The following is a 19997-nucleotide window of genomic DNA, read 5'->3' on the forward strand; positions in this document are numbered from 1 at the left end:
ACTATAGTCAAACAGTCAACATCTATACCCAACTAGATGCCTACCCGCTACCCCGCATATCCGAGATGGTGAACCAAATTGCCCAATACCGGGTGTTCTCCACTATCGACCTCAAGTCAGCGTACCACCAGCTCCCTATCAGACCAAAGGGCCGTTCGTACACCGCCTTCGAGGCAAACGGACGCCTCTACCAGTTCCTCAGTGTCCCCTTTGGGGTGACGAATGGGGTCTCGGTCTTTCAGAGGGAGATGGACCGCATGGTCGATGACCACCACTTGCAGGCAACCTTCCCCTATCTCGACAATGTCACCATCTGCGGCCACAACCAACAGGACCACGACTCAAACCTCGCGAGGTTTCTGAAAACCGCGCAAAAACTCAACCTCACTTACAACGAGGACAAGTGCGTTTTCAACACCACGCGCCTCTGCATACTAGGCAGCGTGGTGGAGAATGGGGAAATCGGACCAGACCCCGACCGATTGCGCCCCCTACGGGAGCTGCCCCTGCCCAACACTCCCAAAGCCCTGAAAAGGTGCCTGGGGTTATTCTCGTATTATGCCCAATGGGTCCCTAACTACTCCGATAAAGCCCGCCCCCTCTTGAAAGCATCCTCTTTCCCGCTCTCTGCTGAGGCCCATGCTGCCTTCAAAAGCATTAAGCAGGATATTGAGCGGGCCACGCTACAGGCAGTGGACGAGAACACTCCCTTTCAAGTGGAAAGTGATGCGTCTGACTTTGCCTTGGTGGCCACCCTCAACCAGGCGGGGCGGCCCATAGCTTTCTTCTCGAGGACCCTCCAGGGGCCCGAGATCAGACACTCCTCCGTGGAAAAGGAGGCCCAAGCCATCGTGGAGGCAGTGCGCCACTGGCGGCACTACCTAGCCGGCAAACGCTTCACCCTACTTACCGACCAGCGGTCGGTAGCGTTTATGTTCAATAATAAACAGAGGGGGAAGATTAAAAATGGTAAGATTCTTAGGTGGCGGATCGAGCTCTCCACCTTCGAGTACAACATCATATACCGGCCGGGGGCCCTTAACGAATCCCCCGACGCCCTCTCACGAGGGATGTGTGCCAACGCCACCGGGGATCGGCTACAGACCCTCCACAACGACCTCTGCCACCCAGGGGCCACACGGCTGTTCCACTTCATAAAGTCCCGCAACTTACCCTACTCGATTGAGGAAGTTCGGTCTCTGACCAGGAACTGCCGCACTTGCGCTGAGTGCAAGCCTCGGTTCTACCGCCCTGATAGAGCCCATCTAATCAAAGCTACGTGGCCCTTTGAGTGGCTTAGCTTAGATTTCAAGGGCCCCCTCCCGTCCGTCGACCGCAATGTTTACTTCCTGAACATTGTGGACGAATACTCTCGTTTCCCATTCGCCTTCCCCTGCCCAGACATGACCAGCGCCACGGTCATTAAATGCCTCAACAGCCTGTTCTGCCTGTTTGGTATGCCAAGCTATATCCACACGGATAGGGGGGCGTCCTTCATGAGTGAAGAGCTACGCCAGTACATGCTGTCCAAGGGGATTGCCACGAGCCGTACCACCAGCTACAACCCCCGGGGTAACGGTCAGGTGGAGCGAGAGAACGGGACAGTATGGAGGGCAGTCACTCTAACGACCAAGGGCCTCCCTATCTCCCGCTGGCAGGAAGTCCTCCCAGATGTGCTCCACTCAATACGGTCACTATTGTGTACCGCCACTAATGCCACGCCTCATGAGCTAATGTTTGTGTTTCCCCGGAAATCCACCTCAGGCGTATCCATACCGTCATGGCTCTCCACCCCAGGTCCGGTACTTTTGCGGAAGCATGTGAGGGGCCACAAGACGGACCCTCTCGTGGAGCCAGTGCACCTGCTCCACGCCAACCCACAATATGCATATGTCCGGCACGCCGACGGACGGGAGGACACTGTGTCCATAAAAGACCTCGCCCCAGCCGGTAACAACAGCAACAACGACAATGACTACAACAACAACAGCAACAACGACAACAACCACAACAACTATTACCCACCCACTCCACCCACTATTCTTTCATCACCCCTGGAAGAACACCAGCCAACGGTACCCCCACCACCTACTCCTTCAACAACCCCGGTGGCGCCCCCGGCAGAGACCCAGGAGGTCACCTGGGACACCCAGCCGGCACCCGCGGCACCGCAACCGTTACGTCGGTCACAGAGGACTATCACACCCCCGGACAGACTAAATCTGTAGAAGGGGTGAATGTGATGAAATATGTCATTCATCAGACTCTGTATTTAACTACATATATTGTATTGCCTGCTCCTGTGGTTTTACCTTGTATTGTATATAGTGCACCGCCCCCTTTCTCCCCATTGGGTGTGTCGGCTCCGCCCATACCTGGCCCTACTTAAGACAAGCCCAGGCTTGTCTTGCAGCAGAACAGCAGAATGCTAGGTGAAGACACAGGCATCTTTCTTTGCTAATAAAAGCCTAGTTTTATCCAGTTAACTTTGAGCCTTGAAGTTATTGAGGCGCATCAGGTGAAATGCTCCCTTAGTTGTACCGGGCTGTGTGGCCCCAGGGTGTGTGCCTGGTCAGAACTGGAGGGCTCACTCTCCTCCTGGCTAGGCTGCTTTACTCCTGGTGAGCTGCAAGTGGTGGGGGGAGTGTGTGTGGCTTTCTCCCTGGTAGTTACACTGGGGCTGGTCAATTGTACCCTGGAGCTGTGGGGCCCCAGGGTGTGTACCTGGTCAGAACCGGGGGGCTCACTCACCTCCTGGTTAGGCTGCTTTACTCCTGGTGAGCTGCAAGTGGTGGGGGGAGTGTGCGTGGCTTTCTCCCTGGTAGTTACACTGGGGCTGGTCCTTCCCTTCTCTACTAATCCTCTCAGTGTCTGGAAGGCCGTTTCAAAGTCTTTGAGGTTGCCTTGCACCATTATTGTCCCGTTTTTGTACATGTTGACAGTTGTCGTTTCACTATCAGGGTCCTCTGATTCCCTTATTTTCAGTTTTAACCCATTAGTGGTTTCTTCATGCTGAACATGGGAATAGTGTGTGGTGATTGCTTTGCGCCAAGCAGCGGACTGATCTGAGTAGAAAATAAGATTACTCATTTTCCCATTTTTGTACAAGTCAGCAAAAAGAGCTTCTGGCCTCTCTCTCATCCGCCTTTGCTTGAACTGTTGTTTTTCATTGTATTTGATGTCATGGGGAAACTGAAAGAGGTTGCTCTCAGTGCAGCACGGGAGCTGCTGCAGCTCTTCTGATTCGCTCATTTTTTGAATACCGTCTGTGCCAGTTTCCTCTCTCAGTCCGCGGTCTCCGGGAGTTTCTCACGGTCTGGGGGCCGCTGTTTCCCGGTGTTTCTGGGCCATTCTCACTCTCAGACCCCGCGGTCTCTGGGCCTCAGTCTCAGGCCTGGTCTCTCGGGTTTTCTCGGGTTTCAGACCCCGGGCTCGGGTTGTATCTCTCTCCCTACCATTTCTCTCGGGGTTTTTCTCAGTTTTTGGGCCTCACTCTCCCGGTTTTTCCCCGAGTTTATTTTTCTTTTTCTCGCGGGTTTGTTGTGTTTTTCTTTCAGATTTTTTTGGTTTTTTTTTTTTTTACGGTTTTTTTTTTTCAGTCTGTGGTTTATGTCAAAATTAAACTTAAATAGAATTAAATTAAATTTTTTCAGGACCCGGGCCCGGTGTTTCCCTCTCCTGACTCTCGGACTTTCTCAGGCCCCGGACTCGCTCGCTCTCCGTGCCCTGGGCTCGCTCGCACTCCGTGCCTCAGGCTCACTCGCTCTCCGTGCCCCAGACTCGCTCGCTCTCCGTGCCCTGGGCTCGCTCGCACTCCGTGCCTCAGACTCGCTCGCTCTCCGTGCCCCAGACTCACTCGCTCTCCATGCCCTGGGCTCGCTCGCACTCCGTGCCTCAGACTCGCTCGCTCTCCGTGCCCCAGACTCGCTCGCTCTCCGTGCCCCGGACTCGCTCGCTCTCCCTGCCTCAGACTCGCTCGTTCTCCGTGCCCCAGACTCGCTCGCTCTCCATGCCCTGGACTCACTCGCTCTCCGTGCCCCAGACTCGCTCGCTCTCCGTGCCCTGGGCTCGCTCGCACTCTCTGCCTCAGACTCACTCGTTCTCCGTGCCCCAGACTCGCTCGCTCTCCGTGCCCCGGACTCGCTCGTTCTCCGTGCCCCAGACTCGCTCGCTCTCTGTGCCCCGGACTCGCTCGCTCTCAATGCCCCAGACTCGCTCGTTCTCCGTGCCCCAGACTCGCTCGCTCTCCGTGCCCTAGGCTCGCTCGCACTCCGTGCCCCGGACTCGCTCGCTCTCTGTGCCCCGGACTCGCTCGCTCTCCATGCCCCAGACTCGCTCGCACTCCGTGCCCTGGGCTCGATCGCACTCCGTGCCCTGGGCTCGCTCGCACTCCGTGCCCCAGGCTCGCTCGCTCTCCATGCCCCAGACTCGCTCGCACTCCGTGCCCTGGGCTCGCTCGCACTCCGTGCCCCGGGCTCGCTCGCACTCCGTGCCCCAGACTCGCTCGCTCTCCGTGCCCCAGACTCGCTCGCACTCCGTGCCCCAGGTTCGCTCGCTCTCCGTGCCCCAGACTCGCTCGCACTCCCTGCCCCAGACTCGCTCGCTCTCCATGCCCCAGGCTCGCTCGCACTCCGTGCCCTGGGCTCGCTCGCACTCAGTGCCCCAGACTCGCTCGCTCTCCGTGCCCCAGACTCGCTCGCTCTCCGTGCCCTGGGCTCACTTGCACTCCGTGCCCTGGGCTCACTCGCACTCACTGCCCCAGACTCGCTCGCTCTCCGTGCCCCAGACTCGCTCGCTCTCTGTGCCCCGGACTCGCTCGCTCTCCGTGCCCCAGACTCGCTCGCTCTCCGTGCCCCAGACTCGCTCGCTCTCCGTGCCCCGGACTCGCTCGCTCTCCATGCCCCAAACTCGCTCGCTCTCCGTGCCCCAGACTCGCTTGCACTCCGTGCCCCAGACTCGCTCGCTCTCCGTGCCCCGGATTCACTCGCTCTCCGTGCCCCGGACTCGCTCGCTCTCCGTGCCCCAGACTTGCTCGCTCTCCGTGCCCCGGACTCGCTCACTCTCCATGCCCCAAACTCGCTCGCTCTCCGTGCCCCAGACTCGCTTGCACTCCGTGCCCCAGACTCGCTCGCTCTCCGTGCCCCAAACTCGCTCGCTCTCCGTGCCCCAGACTTGCTCGCTCTCCGTGCCCCGGACTCGCTCACTCTCCGTGCCCCAAACTCGCTCGCTCTCCGTGCCCCAGACTCGCTCGCTCGCCCTGCCCCGGACTCGCTCGCTCTCCATGCCCCAAACTCACTCGCTCTCCGTGCCCCGGACTCGCTCACTCTCCGTGCCCCAAACTCGCTCGCTCTCCGTGCCCCAGACTCGCTCGCTCTCCGTGCCCCAAAGTCGCTCGCTCTCTGTGCCCCAAACTCGCTCGCTCTCCGTGCCCCAGACTTGCTCGCTCTCCGTGCCCCAGACTCGCTCACTCTCCATGCCCCAAACTCGCTCGCTCTCCGTGCCCCAGACTCGCTTGCACTCTGTGCCCCAGACTCGCTCGCTCTCCGTGCCCCGGACTCACTCGCTCTCCGTGCCCCGGGCGTGCCTCACTCACCGGGCTCCGGCCTCACTCTCCGGGTTCGGGCTGATTTCCTCGGTCTGGGTCTGGGAGCCGCTGTTGCCCGGTGTCTCTGGGCCGCTCGCCCTCTCCGACTCCGCGATCTCTGGGCCTCAGTCTCGGCTCAGCCTCTCGGGGTTTTCCCGGTTTTCAGGCCCCGGGCTCGGGTTTTTTCTTCCCCCGGGCTTCGCACTCTCCAGGCCCCGTCCTCACTCTCCGGACTCGGGATGTTTCTCGTGGTATTTCTTTTTTCTCCGTTTATCTGCCTCGCTTCTCCGTTTTTTCCCCGAGTTTATTTTCTTTTTCTCGCTGTTTTTTTTTTTTTTCCTTTTTTCGGGTTTTTTTCGGGTTTTTTCTCTCTGGGTTTTTTTTTGGCGGCCTTTTTCTTCGGTCTATGGTTATGTTGCAGTTAAACTTAAATAAAATTAAATTAAATTAAATTAAATTAAACTTTTTTGACTTTTAAACTTAAAATGTAACTTTTAAACTTGAAATTGAACTTTTCCCCCACTTTTTACGACAAAAAAACACAAAAGTTTCAGGAGCACATCTTCAGCATGTCCTGCCTCTCCCCCTCCCCCACTCTGTCTCTCTATCTATATCTATCTATCTCTATCTATCTATCTCTATCTATCCCTATCTGTCTATCTGTCTATCTATCTCTCTATCTCTCTATCTATCTCTATCTACCCCTATCTATCTATCTGTCTATCTCTCTATCTATCTATCTCTATCTATCTCTCTATCTCTCTATCTATCTATCTCTATCTATCTCTCAATCTCTCAATCTCTCTATCTATCTCTATCTCTCTATCTATCTCTCTATCTCTCTATCTATCTCTCTATCTTCCTCTATCTATCTATCTCTCTATCTCTCTATCTAACTATCTATCTTCCTCTATCTCTATCTCTCTATATATCTACCGCTATCTATCTATCTACCGCTATCTATCTATCTATCGATCTATCTATCTCTATCTATCTATCTCTCTATCTCTCATCTCTCTATCTATCTCTATCTCTCTATCTATCTATCTCTCTATCTATCTATTTCTATCTATCTATCTATCTCTATCTATTTATCTATCTCTCTATTTATCTATCTCTATCTATCTCTATCTATCTTCTATCTATCTATCTATCTATCTCTATCTATCTATCTCTCTATCTATCTGTCTATCTATCTGTCTCTCTATCTGTCTATCTATCTGTCTCTCTATCTATCTATCTCTCTATCTCTCTATCTCTCTATCTATCTATCTCTCTATCTATCTCTCTATCTATCTCTATCTATCTATCTATCTATCTATCAATTCAATTCAATTCAATTCAAATCGCTTTTTTGGCTTGACAAGTTACATCTTATGTTGCCAAAGCATCGGAAAACATTCATGTTTGTTCACAAAAATACAGATCTATCCATACAGTGTATAAACAGATATATCCCTGAGTGTATAAATATACTTTCATATAATTTATATATACTCTTATCTTTAGTGGTTGTCCCTCTGTTTATGGCAAGCTGTAACATAGTGTGCCACTAGTGTTACACAACTTCTCTCTTCCCCTAGTAGGTATGGGAGTTTTTGGTCGTCATTCAATTTTCTGAATTCCGGGCATATCTTTGTAAATTATGGGTAGAAATTCTCCCTTATGCCCTGATATTTTCTACAAGCTGTGAGGAAGTGCATCTCTGTCTCCACCATTCCCTGACTGCAGTGAGAGCATATCCTGTCCTCTCTTGGTAGCCGGGTCTGCCTGTGTCTACCTTTTTCGATCGCCAGGCTATGTTCATTAAGTCTGTACATTGTCAAGATTTTTCTCAGTTTGCTGTCCTTTACCATGGTCAGGTAATCAGCTATGTTGTATTGTCTGTTTAGGGCAAAGTAGCAATTGAGTTTGCTTTGGGTTTTTGTTGTTTCTGCCCAATATGTCAGATATTTTTCCTTTTGCTTAGCGACTATTGTGTTGGGTCGAATTCTTTGTGTTACGCTATCACTGTCCTGGGGCTGGTTATTGTTATTAGTGTTAGTAGTTACTTCACTGAGTCCCAGGACTAGTTGACTGAGGGTATTCTTCTTTATGGTCAGCTCTTGGCATTTCAGGGCGTCGTAGTGATAGCATTGGGGGTTGCTCATTTGTAGGTGATTCCAAAATTTTGTGGCTCTTTTTTGGATAGTGATTATTAATGGATATTGGCCTAGTTCCGCCCTGCATGCATTGTTTACTGTTTTCCTTTGAGTCCGGAGGATACTTTTACAGAATTCTGCATGTAGGATCTCAATTGGGTGTTTGTCCCATTTTGCAAATTCTTGTTGTGTTAGCAGTCCCCATACCTCACTGCCATAGAGTGCAATTGGTTCAATTACTGATTTGAAAATTTTGAGCCAAATGCTAATTGGGATTTCTATTTGGATTGATTTTTTAATGGCGTAGAAAGCCCTTCTTGCTTTCTCTTTCAGTTCATTCACAGCCAGTTTGAAGTTTCCCGTAGAACTGATTTTTAAGCCCAAGTATGTGTAGTTAGTGGTTTGTTCAATTTTGGTTGTTCCTAGTGTGAAATTTATTTTGGGCCCCTGATGTCTGGATCTTTGCTGGAACACAAGGACTTTGGTTTTTTGGGGATTTATTGTCAGGGCCCAAGTCTGGCAGTATGACTCCAGCAGATCCAGGTTCTGCTGTAGACCCTCCTTAGTTGGTGACAGCAGAACCAGGTCGTCTGCATAGAGGAGGAATTTAACCTTGGATTCACATAGGGTGAGGCCGGGTGCTGTAGATTGTTCAAGTAGTTTTGCCAATTCATTTATGTAAATATTAAAGAGTGTCGGTGAGATTGGCGAGCCCTGCGTCACCCCCCGCCCCTGTGGGAAGTATTTTGTTTGTTTGTCTCCAATTTTAACTGCACATTTGTTGTTTGTATACAATGATTTAATTACATCATATGTTTTTCCCCCTACCCCGCTTTCGATAAGTTTCAGGAATAAACCGTCATGCCAGATGGAGTCGAAAGCCTTCTGGAAATCTATAAAGCATGCATAGATTTTGCTTTTGTTATGGTGAACGTGTTTGTCAATTAGGGTCTATAGGGTGAAGATATGATCTGATGTTCTATAGTTTGGCAGGAATCCAATTTGGCTTTTACTCAAGACATTGTGCTCCTCAAGGAAGTTTATAAGTCTTTTGTTTATGATGCTACAGAATACCTTCCCCAGGTTACTGTTTACACAGATGCCTCGATAGTTATTTGGGTCGACTTTGTCCCCACTTTTGTATATGGGCGTTATGAGTCCTTTGTTCCAGATATCAGGGAAGTAACCGACACTCAGAACCAAGTTGAAGAGTTTTAGGATAGCCAGTTTCATTTTGTCGTCTGTGTGTTTAATCATCTCGTTTAGTATGCTGTCTGTCCCGCAAGCTTTTCCTGGTCGCAGGTCCTTGAGTTTTTCAAAAAGTTCTTTTTCTGTTATTATGGAGTCTAGCGGGTTTTGGTTATCTTTTATGGCCATTTCGAGCTTTTCCAGTTTTTTGCATATTTGGTGTTGCCCTGGCCTTAGCATGTTTTTCTGGTATAATTTTTCAAAGTGGTTTTCCCATGTGTCCCCATTTTGAATGGCCAATTCGTTGTGTTGTTTTTTGTGCAGTGTATTCCAGTTGTCCCAGAAACAATTGGAATCAATGGATTCCTCAATGGAGCTGAGTGTATTCTTAATATACTGCTCTTTTTTGGTTCTGAGTGTGTTTCTGTATTGTGTTAGTGTCTGACAATAAGTAAGGCATAATTCCTCGTTTTCTGGATGTCTGTGTTTTTGGTTTGATATTTTTCTAAGTTTTTTCCTCATGTTATGGCAATCTGGGTCAAACCATTTTTCATAGTTTTTTGTTTTGGGTTTGTTCTTGCGAGCTTTCAAGTTTGCCCTTGTTGCCAAATTATCAAAAATATTGTTTAGGTTATTTACTGCCCGGTTTACACCTTCTTTATTGTGAGTGTATATGTTATCCAGAAAGGTGTCCAAGAGAGCTTGAGTTGATGCATTGCTAATTGTTTTCTGGTATTTTTCCGTGTCGTTTTTGGCCCATCTGTACGATTTTTTGGTGTTGTACAGTTTACTGGGTTGTGTTTCTGTGTTGTTTGTTTCTGTCTTTTTGAGATACATAGTAATTTGACTGTGATCTGACAGTGTTGTTTGTGGTTTGACTGTGAATGCTCTGAAAGAGGATGGGTCCAAATCTGTAATCATATAGTCTACTGTGCTGCAGCCAAGAGGTGAGCAATAGGTCGATCTTCCTAGGAGGTCTCCTATGAACCTACCATTGACAATGTACAGACCCAGGCTTCGGCAGAGCTGTAGGAGCTGTTTTCCGTTGGTATTTGTCTGCTTGTCGCAGTTATGCCTCTATGGAAGGGAAGGGATATCGAAGTGGTTATTCCTGAATACGTAATTGTTTCCCTGATTATTGGTGAAGTCTGGTTCTTCGCCAGTTCTTGAATTGAGGTCCCCACAGATCAACACGTTCCCCTGGGCCTGGTATTGGATAATTTCCCCCTCTATGTTGGAGAAGGTGTCCTCTTTAAAGTACGGGGAATCCATTGGGGGGATATAAAGTGCGCAAATGTAAACATCTTGGGTGTTAGAGATAATCTCCCTCTCAATTTTGAGCCACATGTGGTTTTCGCCCTTTTTTATAAATGTGATGTAATTCTTAAGTTCTGTTTTAAACCAGATCAGTATGCCTCCGGAGTCTCTGCCTTGGGTTACTCTTGGTAATTTATTCGAGGGGACCACCAGCTCAGTGTACCCTTGGGGACAGCCAGTCTGTCCTTTTCCTTTATACCAAGCTTCCTGTAAAATGATAATATCTAGATCTTTAGCTTCATCTATGAACTCTGGGGTCCTACTCTTCACGTCGAGCACCGAAGAGCGTAGACCTTGGATATTCCAGGTCGAAATATATAAGGATTTCATGTTAAGTTTGATCTTTTACTATGATAGGTTAAAGAGTGGTACGTGTTTGTCGTGTCTAAGTATGGGAAAAAAAGATTATCTCAGTTGTCTATAAAAGTTAATACTATTTGGTTACAGTTCTTTCTATTAATTAGTCCTTGATCCATAAGGCGGAAGTAGATGCTGCTGCACATCTGCTTATTGTCTCTTAATGGATTGTCTCTGTCTGAGGTATTGCGTACGTCCTGTGCATCTCTCCCTCTGTCTGGCTGGGAGCGGTCCTGTTCCCCTGTGGGACAGGAGTGGTGCAGGTCTGATATTGTTGTTGTGCATGGGGATCCTCTCTGGCCTCGGTTGGTGTGGTGGTGGTCTTTGTAGTGGTCCTGATATGTACCCCGCTGATCTCTGGTGGTCGGGGGGGTCCTCTTGGAGTCTGGGTATGGACCCGGTTAAAAGCGACGTCCTTCAGGGCTTTAGCAAAGATCGATATTCTTTTTCTTTGTCTTCCTCTATCTCTCTATCTATCTCTATCTCTCTATCTATCTATCTATCTATCTCTCTCTCTATCTATCTATCTATCTATATCTATCTATCTTCTATCTATCTTCTATCTATCTATCTCTATCTATCTGTTTATCTCTCTATCTATCTCACTATCCATCTCTCTCTATCTATCTATCTATATTCAATTCAATTCAAATCGCTTTATTGGCATGACAAGGTACATCTTATGTTGCCAAAGCATTGAAAAACATTCATGGTTGAATACAAAAAATACAGATCTATTCATACAGTGTATAAACAGATATATCCCTGAGTGTATAAATATACATTCATATAATTTGTATATACTCTTTTCTTATATTTAGTGGTTGTCCCTCTGTTTATGGCAAGCTGTAACATAGTGTGCCGCTAAGGTTACACAATTTCTCTCTTCTCCTAGTAGGTATGGGAGTTTTTGGTCGTCATTCTAATTTCTGAATTCCGGGCATATTTTTGTGAATTTTGGGTAGAAATTCTCCCTTATGCCCTGATATTTTCTACAAGCTGTGAGGAAGTGCACCTCTGTCTCCACCACTCCCTGACTGCAGTGAGAGCATATCCTGTCCTCTCTTGGTAGCCGGGTCTGCCTGTGTCTACCTTTTTCGATCGCCAGGCTATGTTCACTAAGTCTGTACATTGTCAAGGTTTTTCTCAGTTTGCTATCCTTTACCATGGTCAGGTAATCAGCCATGCTGTATTGTCTGTTTAGGGCCGAGTAGCAATTGAGTTTGTTTTGGGTTTTTGTTGTTTCTGCCCAATATGACAGATATTTTTCCTTTTGCTTAGTGACGATTGTGTTGGGTCGAATTCTTTGTGTTACGCTGTCACTGTCCTGGGGCTGGTTATTGTTAGTAGTTTTAGTAGTTACTTCACTGAGTCCCAGGACTAGTTGACTGAGGGTATTCTTCTTTATGGTCCTCTCTTGGCATTTCAGGGCTTCGTAATGATAACAGTGGGGGTTGCTCATTTTTAGGTGTTTCCAAAATTTGGTGGCTCTTTTTTGGATAGTGATTATTAATGGATATTGGCTTAGTTCTGCCCTGCATGCATTGTTTACGGTTTTCCTTTGAGTCCGGAGGATACTTTTACAGAATTCTGCATGTAGGATCTCAATTGGGTGTTTGTCCCATTTTGCAAATTCTTGTTGTGTTAGTGGTCCCCACACCTCACTGCCATAGAGTGCAATTGGTTCAATTACTGATTTAAAAATTTTGAGCCAAATGCTAATTGGGATTTCTATTTGGATTGATTTTTTAATGGCATAGAAAGCCCTTCTTGCTTTCTCTTTCAGTTCATTCACAGCCAGATGAAAATTTCCCATAGAACTGATTTTTAAGCCCAAGTATGTGTAGTTAGTGGTTTGTTCAATTTTGGTTGTTCCTAGTGTGAAATTTATTTTGGGTCCCTGATGTCTGGATCTTTTCTGGAACACAAGGACTTTGGTTTTTGGGGATTTATTGTCAGGGCCCAGGTCTGGCAGAATGACTCCAGCAGATCCAGGTTCTATCTATCTCTATCAATCTAACTGTCTATCTATCTATCTCTCTATCTATCTGTATCTATCTTCTCTCTATCTCTCTATCTAACTATCTCTATCTATCTTCTCTCTATCTCTCTATCTATCTGTCTCTATCTATCTCTTTATCTATCTATCTATCTATCTCTCTATCTATCTCTCTATCTGTCTGTTTATCTATCTCTCTATCTATCTCTCTATCTATCTATCTCTCTGTATCAATTTTTCAATTTTTTCAATTCAAATCGCTTTATTGGCATGATAAGGTACATCTTATGTTGCCAAAGCATCAAAATACATTTATGGTTGAACACATAAACGCAGGTCTATTCATACAGTGTATAAACAGCTTTTTCCCTGAGTGTATAAATATACATTAGCATAATTTATATATACTCTTTTCTTAGGTTTACTGGTTGTCCCTCTGTTTATGGCAAGCTGTAACATAGTGTGCCGCTAGTGTTACACAGTTTCTCTCTTCCCCTAGTAGGTATGGGAGTTTTTGGTCGTCATTCAAATTTCTGAATTCAGGGCATATTTGTGAGAATTTTTGGTAGAAATTCTCCCTGATGCCCTGATATTTTCCACAGGCTGTGAGGAAGTGCATCTCTGTCTCCACCACTCCCTGACTGCAGTGAGAGCATATCCTGTCCTCTCTTGGCAGCCTGGTCTGCCTGTGTCTGCCTTTTTCGATTGCGAGGCTATGTTCACTAAGTCTGTACCTTGTCAAGGTTTTTCTCAGTTTGTTATCCTTTACCAAGGTCAGGTACTCAGCCATGTTGTATTGTCTGTTTAGGGCCAAGTAGCAATTGAGTTTGCTTTGGGTTTTTGTTGTTTCTGCCCAATATGACAGGTATTTTTCCTTTTGCTTAGTGACAATTCTGTTGGGTTGAATTCTCTGTGTTACGATGTCACTGTCCTGGGGCTGGTTATTGTTAGTAGTGTTAGTGGTTGCTTCACTGAGTCCCAGGACTAGTTGACTGAGGGTGTTCTTCTTTATGGTCCTCTCTTGGCATTTCAAGGCTTCGTAATGATAGCAGTGGGGGTTGCTCATTTTTAGGTGTTTCCAAAATTTGGTGGCTCTTTTTTGGATAGTAATTATTAGTGGAAATTGGCCTAGTTCTGCCCTGCATGCATTGTTTACTGTTTTCCTTTGAGTCTTGCGGATACTTTTACAGAATTCTGCATGTAGGATCTCAATTGGGTGTTTGTCCCATTTTGCAAAATCTTGTTGTGTTAGCGGTCCCCACACTTCACTGCCATAGAGTGCAATTGGTTCAATTACTGATTTGAAAATTTTGAGCCAAATGTTAATTGGGATTTCTATTTGGATTGATCTTTTAATGGCATAGAAAGCCCTTCTAGCTTTCTCTTTCAGTTCATTCACCGCCAGTTTGAAATTTCCCGTAGCGCTGATTTTTATGCCCAAGTATGTGTAGTTAGTGGTTTGTTCGATTTTAGTTGTTCCTAGTGTGAGATTTATTTTGGGTCCCTGATGTCTGGATCTTTGCTGGAACATGAGGACTTTGGTTTTTTGGAGGTTTATTGTCAGGGCCCAGGTCTGACAGACCGACTCCAGCAGATCCAGGTTCTGCTGTAGACCCCCCTTAGTTGGTGACAGCAGAACCAGGTCGTCTGCATAGAGGAGGAATTTAACCTTGGATTCATATAGGGTGAGGCTGGGTGCTGTAGATTGTTCAAGTAGTTTTGCCAATTCATTTATGTAAATATTAAAGAGTGTCGGTGTGATTGGTGAGCCCTGCGTCACCCCCCGCCCCTGTGGGAAGTATTTTGTTTGTTTGTCTCCAATTTTAACTGCACATTTGTTGTTTGTATACATTGATTTAATTACATCATATGTTTTTCCCCCTACTCCGCTTTCGATAAGTTTCAGGAATAGACCGTCGTGCCAGATGGAATCGAAAGCCTTCTGGAAATCTATAAAGCATGCGTAGATTTTGCCTTTGTTTTGATGAACGTGTTTGTCAATTAGGGTCTGTAGGGTGAAGATATGATCTGATGTTCTATAGTTTGGCAGGAATCCAATTTGGCTTTTACTTAAGACATTGTGCTTTTCAAGGAAGTTTATAAGTCTTTTGTTTATGATACTACAGAAAACCTTCCCCAGGTTACTGTTTACACAGATGCCTCGATAGTTATTTGGGTCACCTTTATCCCCACTTTTGTATATGGGCGTTATGAGTCCTTTGTTCCAGATATCAGGGAAGTAACCGACACTCAGAACCAAGTTGAAGAGTTTCAGTATGGCCAATCTCATTTTATCGTCTGTGTGTTTAATCATCTCGCTTAGGATGCCGTCAGCCCCGCAAGCTTTTCCTGGTCGCAGGTCCTTGAGTTTTTCAATTAGCTCTTTTTCAGATATTATGGGGTCTATAGGGTTTTGGTTATCTTTTATGGCAGATTCTAGCTTTGCCAGTTTTTCGCATATTTGGTATTGCTCTGGGCTTAGTGTGTTTTTCTGGTATAATTTTTCAAAATGGTTTTCCCATGTGTCTCCATTTTGAATGGCCAATTCATCGTGTTGTTTTTTGTGTAATGTATTCCAGTTGTCCCAGAAACAATTGGAATCAATGGATTCCCCAATGGAGATGAGTGTATTCTTAATGTACTGCTCTTTCTTGGTTCTGAGTGTGCTTTTGTATTGTGTTAGTGCCTCTATCTCTCTATCTATCTATCTCTATCTCTCTATCTATCTCTATCTATTTCTATCAATCTATTTATGATCTAATTGGGATTACGGAAACATGGTTGCAGGGTGAGCAGGGCTGGGAGCTTAACATACAGGGGTATTCAGTATTTAGGAAGGATCGACAAAAAAGAAAGGGAGGAGGGGTAGCATTGCTAGTAAAAGAGGGGATAAATGCAATTGAAAAGAAGGATATTAACTCAGTTAATACAGAATCTATATGGGTGGAGCTAAGAAATAGCGAGGGGCGAAAAACATTAATAGGAGTGGTATATAGGCCTCCAAATAGTAAAATAGAGGTTAGGGAGGGCATCACGAGGGAAATTAGAGAAGCGTGCAATAAGAGCACAGCTGTCATCATAGGTGACTTTAACTTACATATAGATTGGACTAGCCTAATCAGTAAAAATAATGAGGAGGAGGAATTCCTTGAGTGTTTAAGGGATGGTTATCTGGATCAATATGTCGAGGAACCAACTCGGGAACAGGCTATATTGGACTGGGTACTGTGCAATGAGAAGGGACTAATCAGTAATCTTGTTGTACGGGGACCCTTGGGTCAGAGCGATCATAACATGATCGATTTCTCACTCGAAATGGAGAGCGAAGAAATTGACTCCGAGACTAAGGTCCTGAATTTAAACAAGGGGAATTATGATGCCATGAGACGGGAACTGAGTAGGTCTGATTGGACAACGTTCCTGGGAGGACTGGAGGTAGATAAACAATGGCAAACATTTAAAGATAGAATGACAAAATTGCAAAAATTGTTTATACCAATCTGGCATAAAAGGAAATCTAAAAAGGTGACTCAACCGTGGATAACAGGGGAAATTAGAGACAGCATAAAATCCAAAGATAGGGCGTATAAAATAGCCAAAAAAAGCGCCAGAGCGGAAGATTGGGAACAGTTTAAGATAGAGCAAAGGAGGGCAAAGGGCATGATCAAGAGGGGCAAAATAGCTTACGAAAACAAGCTGGCGGAAAATATAAAAACTAACTCCAAAAGCTTTTATAAATATATCAAAAGGAAAAGACTGGTGAAAACCAAAGTTGGTCCATTGCAGTCAGATACGGGGGAATATATAATGGGAAATAAGGAAATGGCAGATCAACTAAATGCATACTTTGGGTCCGTCTTTACGAAGGAAGACACAAAAAACCTCCCTGGGATATCGGGAAAAATAGGGACATTGGCAAAGGAGGAACTGACGCAAATCAATATCTCTAAGGATATGGTGTTAAGGAAGCTAAAGGGATTGAAGGTGGACAAATCCCCAGGGCCTGATAACATGCATCCTAGGGTACTGAAGGAGGTGGCCCTAGAGATAGCGGATGCACTAAGGATGATTTTTCAGAATTCATTAGACTCGGGAACAGTGCCGATGGATTGGAGGGTAGCTAACGTTACCCCACTATTCAAAAAGGGGGGTAGGGAAAAAGCAGGTAATTACAGACCTGTAAGCCTTACATCAGTTGTGGGCAAAATGCTGGAGTCCATCATTAAGGATGAAATAGCGGAGCACTTAGCAAATGGGGACAGGATAGGACAGAGTCAACATGGATTTACAAAGGGTAAATCGTGCTTGACTAATCTATTGGAATTTTTTGAGGGAGTAACTGGTAGAATAGATGGGGGAGAGCCAGTAGATGTGGTGTACCTGGACTTCCAAAAGGCCTTCGATAAGGTCCCACATAAAAGATTAGCATGGAAAATTGAGGCTCATGGGATAAAGGGGAAAGTTTTGGCGTGGATAGGGAACTGGCTGTCAGATAGAAAACAGAGAGTTGGAATAAACGGCTCATTTTCTGAATGGCAGGCAGTAACAAGTGGGGTACCACAGGGATCTGTCCTGGGCCCCCAGCTGTTCACAATTTACATTAATGACCTGGATCAGGGAGTCGGATGCAGCATTTCCAAATTTGCAGACGACACTAAACTAGGAGGGGGGGTGGGCTCAGAGGAAGAGACCAGGAAGCTCCAGAGCGATTTGGACAGACTGGGCGATTGGGCGGATAAATGGCAGATGCACTATAATGTGGACAAGTGCGAAGTTATCCACCTTGGGTGCAGGAACGGGAGGGCAAATTATTATTTAAATGGCAATAGATTGGGAGAGGGGGAAGTACAGAGAGACCTGGGTGTTCTTGTACACCAGTCACTGAAGGCGAGCATGCAGGTGCAACAGGCGGTCAAGAAGGCAAACGGTATGCTGGCCTTCATAGCAAAAGGGTTAGAATACAGGAACAGGGATACCTTGCTGCAGCTGTACAGGGCACTGGTGAGACCACACCTCGAGTACTGTGTACAGTTTTGGTCGCCTCATCTGAGGAAGGATGTTCTTGCCATGGAGGGGGTGCAGCGGCGATTCACCAGGCTGATACCAGGAATGGCGGGAATGACCTATGAGGAGAGACTATGTAGTTTAGGGATGTACACACTGGAGTTTAGAAGATTGAGAGGGGACCTCATAGAAGTGTATAAAATTCTGACAGGTCTAGACAGACTGGATGCAGAAGGAATGTTTCCCTTGGCGGGTGAGAACAGAACTAGAGGACATAATTTAAGGATAAGGGCTAAACCATTTAGGACAGAGATGAGGGGGAATTTCTTCACTCAGAGAGTGGTGAACCTGTGGAACTCATTGCCACAGAGGGCAGTGTACGCCAGCTCATTAAATATATTTAAGAGGGAATTAGATATATTTCTACGGGCAAAAGGGGTTAAGGGTTACGGAGAGAAGGCGGGGACGGGATACTGAATTAAAGGATCAGCCATGATCTCATCGAATGGCGGAGCAGGCACGAAGGGCCGAATGGCCTACTCCTGCTCCTATCTTCTATGTATCTATGTATCTATGTATCTATATCTATCTCTCTATCTCTCTATCTCTCTCTATCTTCTCTCTGTCTCTCTATCTATCTATCTCTATCTCTCTATCTCTCTCTCTATCTTCTCTCTGTCTCTCTATCTATCTATCTCTATCTCTCTATCTCTCTATCTATCTATCTCTCTCTCTATCTATCTATCTTTCTATCTCTATCTATCTATCTCTATCTATCTATCTATCTCTCTATCTATCTATCTATGTATCTATCTATCAATCTATATCTATCTATCTCTCTATCTATCTATCTATCTCTCTATCTATTCAATTCAATTCAAATTGCTTTATTGGCATGACAAGATACACCTTATGTTGCCAAAGCACAGAAATACATGAATGATTGACCACATAAACACCGATCTAGACATACAGTGTATAGACAAGCATACCCGTGTATACATAGCTATATGCACATATAATATGCATACAATCTTTTCTTAGATTTATCTCTCTATCTATCTATCTCTCTATCTATCGATCTCTAACTATTTTCTATCTATCTATCTTTCTATCTCTATCTATCTCTATCTATCTATCTATCTCTATCTATCTGTCTATCTATCTCTCTAACTACCTGTCTTTATATCTATCTATCTATCTCTCTATCTCTTTATCTATCTATCTCTCTATCTATCTCTCTATCTATCTATCTCTCTATCTATCTCTCTATCTCAATTCAATTCAATTCAATTCAAATCGCTTTATTGGCATGACAAGTTACATCTTATGTTGCCAAAGCATCAGAAAATATTCATGTTTGTTCACAAAAATACAGATCTATCCATACAGTGTATAAACAGATATATCTCTGAGTGTATAAATATACTTTCATATAATTTATATATACTCTTTTCTTATATTTAGTGGTTGTCCCTCTGTTTATGGCAAGCTGTAACATAGTGTGCCGCTAGTGTTACGCAATTTCTCTCTTCCCCTAGTAGGTATGGGAGTTTTTGGTCGTCATTCAAATTTCTGAATTCCAGGCATATTTTTGTGAATTTTGGGTAGAAATTCTCCCTTATGCCCTGATATTTTCTACAAGCTGTGAGGAAGTGCATCTCTGTCTCCACCACTCCCTGACTGCAGTGAGAGCATATCCTGTCCTCTCTTGGTAGCCGGGTCTGTCTGTGTCTACCTTTTTCGATCGCCAGGGTATGTTCACTAAGTCTGTACATTGTCAAAGTTTTTCTCAGTTTGCTATCCTTTACCATGGTCAGGTAATCAGCCATGTTGTATTGTCTGTTTAGGGCCAAGTAGCAATTGAGTTTGCTTTGGGTTTTTGTTGTTTCTGCCCAATATGACAGATATTTTTCCTTTTGCTTAGCGACGATTGTGTTGGGTCGAATTATTTGTGTTACGCTGTCACTGTCCTGGGGCTGGTTATTGTTAGTAGTGTTAGTAGTTACTTCACTGAGTCCCAGGACTAGTTGACTGAGGGTATTCTTCTTTATGGTCCTCTCTTGGCATTTCAGGGCTTCGTAATGATAGCATTGGGGGTTGCTCATTTCTAGGTGTTTCCAAAATTTGGTGGCTCTTTTTTGGATAGTGATTATTAATGGATATTGGCCTAGTTCTGCCCTGCATGCATTGTTTACGGTTTTCCTTTGAGTCCGCAGGATACTTTTACAGAATTCTGCATGTAGGATCTCAATTGGGTGTTTGTCCCATTTTGCTAATTCTTGTTGTGTTAGCAGTCCCCACACCTCACTGCCATAGAGTGCAATTGGTTCAATTACTGATTTGAAAATTTTGAGCCAAATGCTAATTGGGATTTCTATTTGGATTAATTTTTTAATGGCATAGA

General features: G+C 45.5%; 1 long non-coding RNA gene across 1 annotated transcript in view; it reads right to left on the reverse strand.

Annotated features, from left to right (window-relative positions):
• Positions 1-5592: 5592 nt before the first annotated feature.
• Positions 5593-19997, reverse strand: part of LOC147102013 (uncharacterized) — a 123345-nt gene continuing 108940 nt past the window's right edge. The window contains exon 5 of the long non-coding RNA XR_015073196.1: positions 5593-6010. This is a non-coding gene — a long non-coding RNA (uncharacterized LOC147102013). The remainder of the gene's footprint in view (positions 6011-19997) is intronic.

The sequence above is a fragment of the Somniosus microcephalus genome, chromosome 22 (assembly GCF_052327205.1).
Source record: "Somniosus microcephalus isolate GS21.2 chromosome 22, FLI_Smic_1.0, whole genome shotgun sequence".
In the NCBI taxonomy this organism is placed as follows: domain Eukaryota; kingdom Metazoa; phylum Chordata; class Chondrichthyes; order Squaliformes; family Somniosidae; genus Somniosus; species Somniosus microcephalus.